This window comes from Aphelocoma coerulescens, unplaced genomic scaffold (assembly GCF_041296385.1).
Source record: "Aphelocoma coerulescens isolate FSJ_1873_10779 unplaced genomic scaffold, UR_Acoe_1.0 HiC_scaffold_231, whole genome shotgun sequence".
Lineage (NCBI taxonomy): Eukaryota > Metazoa > Chordata > Aves > Passeriformes > Corvidae > Aphelocoma > Aphelocoma coerulescens.
In genome coordinates, this window is record NW_027183577.1 from 102,070 (window position 1) to 106,899 (window position 4,830).

Sequence of the window (4,830 nt, forward strand, 5' to 3'; positions counted from 1 at the left end):
CTGGGGACATTGGGGACATTGGGGACATTGGCATCCTGCCGCGGCACCTGGGCCGCTTCGGGGTGGCACTGTGATACCGGGGACATCGGGGACATTGGGGACATTGGCATCCTGCCCTGGCACCTGGGCCGCTTCGGGGTGGCACTGTGATACCGGGGACATCGGGGACATTGGGGACATTGGCATCCTGCCGCGGCACCTGGGCCGCTTCGGGGTGGCACTGTGACATCGGGGACATCGGGGACATTGGCATCCTGCCGTGGCACCTGGGCCGCTTCGGGGTGGCACTGTGACACCGGGGACATTGGGGACATCGGGGACATTGGGGACATTGGCATCCTGCCCTGGCACCTGGGCCGCTTCGGGGTGGCACTGTGACATTGGGGACATTGGGGACATTGGCATCCTGCCGCGGCACCTGGGCCGCTTCGGGGTGGCACTGTGACACCGGGGACACCGGGGACATTGGGGACATTGGGGACATTGGCATCCTGCCCTGGCACCTGGGCCGCTTCGGGGTGGCACTGTGACACCGGGGACATTGGGGACATTGGGGACATTGGCATCCTGCCGCGGCACCTGGGCCGCTTCGGGGTGGCACTGTGACATTGGGGACATCGGGGACATTGGGGACATTGGCATCCTGCCCTGGCACCTGGGCCGCTTCGGGGTGGCACTGTGACATTGGGGACATTGGCATCCTGCCGCGGCACCTGGGCCGCTTCGGGGTGGCACTGTGACACCGGGGACATCGGGGACATTGGGGACATTGGCATCCTGCCGCGGCACCTGGGCCGCTTCGGGGTGGCACTGTGACATCGGGGACATTGGGGACATTGGGGACATTGGCATCCTGCCGCGGCACCTGGGCCGCTTCGGGGTGGCACTGTGACATTGGGGACATTGGGGACATCGGGGACATTGGGGACATTGGCATCCTGCCGCGGCACCTGGGCCGCTTCGGGGTGGCACTGTGACATCGGGGACACCGGGGACATCGGGGACATTGGGGACATTGGCATCCTGCCCTGGCACCTGGGCCGCTTCGGGGTGGCACTGTGACACCGGGGACATTGGCATCCTGCCGCGGCACCTGGGCCGCTTCGGGGTGGCACTGTGACATTGGGGACATCGGGGACATTGGCATCCTGCCGCGGCACCTGGGCCGCTTCGGGGTGGCACTGTGACATCGGGGACACTGGGGACATTGGCATCCTGCCCTGGCACCTGGGCCGCTTCGGGGTGGCACTGTGACATCGGGGACATTGGGGACATTGGCATCCTGCCGCGGCACCTGGGCCGCTTCGGGGTGGCACTGTGACATTGGGGACATTGGGGACATTGGCATCCTGCCGCGGCACCTGGGCCGCTTCGGGGTGGCACTGTGACACCGGGGACACCGGGGACATTGGGGACATTGGGGACATTGGCATCCTGCCCTGGCACCTGGGCCGCTTCGGGGTGGCACTGTGACATTGGGGACATCGGGGACATCGGGGACATTGGCATCCTGCCGCGGCACCTGGGCCGCTTCGGGGTGGCACTGTGACATTGGGGACATCGGGGACATTGGGGACATTGGCATCCTGCCGCGGCACCTGGGCCGCTTCGGGGTGGCACTGTGACACCGGGGACATCGGGGACATCGGGGACATTGGCATCCTGCCGCGGCACCTGGGCCGCTTCGGGGTGGCACTGTGACACTGGGGACATTGGGGACATTGGCATCCTGCTGTGGCACCTGGGCCGCTTCGGGGTGGCACTGTGACACCGGGGACACCGGGGACATTGGGGACATTGGCATCCTGCCCTGGCACCTGGGCCGCTTCGGGGTGGCACTGTGACACCGGGGACATTGGGGACATTGGCATCCTGCTGTGGCACCTGGGCCGCTTCGGGGTGGCACTGTGACATCGGGGACATTGGGGACATTGGGGACATTGGGGACATTGGCATCCTGCCGCGGCACCTGGGCCGCTTCGGGGTGGCACTGTGACACCAGGGACATCGGGGACATTGGGGACATTGGCATCCTGCCCTGGCACCTGGGCCGCTTCGGGGTGGCACTGTGACATTGGGGACATCGGGGACATTGGGGACATTGGCATCCTGCCCTGGCACCTGGGCCGCTTCGGGGTGGCACTGTGACACCAGGGACATCGGGGACATTGGGGACATTGGCATCCTGCCCTGGCACCTGGGCCGCTTCGGGGTGGCACTGTGACATTGGGGACATCGGGGACATCGGGGACATTGGCATCCTGCCGCGGCACCTGGGCCGCTTCGGGGTGGCACTGTGACACCGGGGACATTGGGGACATTGGGGACATTGGGGACATTGGCATCCTGCCGCGGCACCTGGGCCGCTTCGGGGTGGCACTGTGACATTGGGGACATTGGGGACACCAGGGTGGGACATCTCGGGGTCCAGCCCTGGCACCTTGGGGTGCCCGTGTGACACCGAACTGGGGACATCGGGGTGGGGACGGGGGGTGCCGGGGGCTCGGGGTGCCGGGGGCTCGGGGGCACCGAATTGGGGACAGGGGGTGACAGGGACAGACAGAGCTCAGGTTTGGGCTCAGCTTTGGGCTCAGCTTTGGGGGCTCCGGTTCTGGGGTCAGGTTTTGGGCTCAGCTTTGGGGCTCAGGTTTTGGGCTCAGCTTTGGGCTCAGGTTCGGGCTCAGCTTTGGGCTCAGCTTTGGGGGCTCAGGTTCTGGGGTCAGGTTTGGGCTCAGGTTCAGGCTCAGCTTTGGGGCTCAGCTTTGGGCTCAGCTTTGCGCTCAGCTTTGGGGGCTCAGCTTTGGGGGCTCAGCTTTGGGGGCTCAGCTTTGGGCTCAGCTTTGGGGGCTCAGCTTTGGGCTCAGCTTTGGGGGCTCAGCTTTGGGGCTCAGTTTTGGGCTCAGTTTTGGGGGCTCAGTTTTGGGCTCAGCTTTGGGGTCACCCCAGGCCTGGGGACACGGGGGGGCCCCCCAGGGCCGGGGGGTGACACTGGGGACCCCTGGGGGGTCCCCGAGGCTTTGGGGGGGGAGGGGGGGACACCCCGGTGCCATCGCCCACCCCGGGGGTCCCGGGGACATCGGGGTCCCCCCCTGTCCCCCCCCCGTCCCCCCTTTTTGTCCCCCCCCCGTCCCCCCCCCCGTCCCCCCTTTTGTCCCCCCCTCTGTCCCCCCCCTTTTGTCCCCAATAAATTTTGGCACCGAGCGCGGCTCCCTTGGGGTTTTTTGGGGGGGGGGGGAGGGGTGGGAATGACAATTTTGGGGGGGCTTGAGACCCCTCCCCCAATTTTGATGGATCCCGAGACCCCCTCCCCCCAATTTTGGGTCGATCCTGAGACCCCTCCCCAAATTTTGGCTGGATCCCGAGACCCCCTCCCCCCAGTTTTGGGGAATCCTGAGACCCCTCCCCCAATTTTTTGGGTGAATCCTGAGACCCCTCCCCCCAATTTTGGGTGGGTCCCGAGATCCCTCCCCCACTTTTGGGCGGTCCCGAGACCCCTCCCCAATTTTGGGTGGGTCCTGAGACCCCTCCCCCCAATTTTGGGTGGATCCCGAGACCTCTTCCAAATTTTGGGGGGTCCCGAGACCCCTCCCCCATTTTTTGGGTGGGTCCCGAGACCCATCCCCCCACTTTTGGGCGGTCCCGAGACCCCTCCCCAATTTTGGGTGGGTCCTAAGACCCCTCCCCAATTTTTGGGGCGTCCCGAGACCCCTCCCCAATTTTGGGTCGATCCTGAGGACCCTCCCCCCAATTTTGATGGATCCCGAGACCCCCTCCCCCCAATTTTGGGGGGTCCTGAGACCCCTCCCCCCAATTTGGGGGCCCTGAGACCCCTCCCCCCAATTTTGGGTGGGTTCTGAGACCCCTCCCCAATTTTGGGGGGTCCTGGGACCCCTCCCCCCAATTTTGGGTCGATCCTGAGACCCCTCCCCAATTTTGGGTGGGTCCTGAGACCCCTCCCTCCAATTCTTGGGGGATTCTGAGACCCCTCCCCAATTTTGGCTGGATCCTGAGACCCCTCCCCCCAACTTTGGGTGGGTCCTGAGACCCCTCCCCACAATTTTTGGGGAATCCTGAGACCCCTCCCCAATTTTGATGGATCCTGAGACCCCTCCCCCCAATTTTGGGGGGGGATCCAGGGGATGCTGGGGCCGCCCCTCACCCACTCCGGAACGGGGGGGGGGGGCGATCCCAGGACCCCCTCCCCAATTTTTGGTGGGGGGGCTCTTGGTACCCCTCCCCCCCCCCTCCCTACTTTGCGTGGATCCCGCGACCCCTCCCCCACCTCAGGGGGGGTCCAGGGGGTGGCGGGGCCGCCCCTCCCCCAATTTGGGCTGTCCTGGGACCCCCCCTCCCCCCAATTTTTTTTTGGCGGGGGGGGGTGGGGGAGGGGCGGGGTCCGGGCGGTGTCGGGGCCGCCCCTCCCCCACCCCGGGGGTGTCCCGAGCCCCTCCCCCCGCTCCGGGGGGGTCCGGAAATGTCCCAGACGCGGAAGCGGCGCCTCCGGGGGGTCCCCCCCGCCTCCCCTCCCCCCCCCCCGGCCGTGGGTGGGGCCCCCCCCGTGACTCAGTTTCCCCTCCCCCCCCCCCCACGGAGCGGAAAGGGGGGGGGGGCGGCCCCGGGCCCCCCCCTCCCCCCCCCCCTCGCCCCCCTCCCCCCCCCGGCGGCGCTTCCTGGGTGGGGCCGCCCCGAGCCCGGCGCGAAGCGGGGCCAGGAGCGGCCGAAACGGGCGAACAGCGCCGGGACCGGAGCGGGACCGGACCGGAACGGGAGCGGAACGGGAGCGGAACGGGCCAAAGGGACCGGGCGGGGGCGGCCAGGACCACCCGGGAT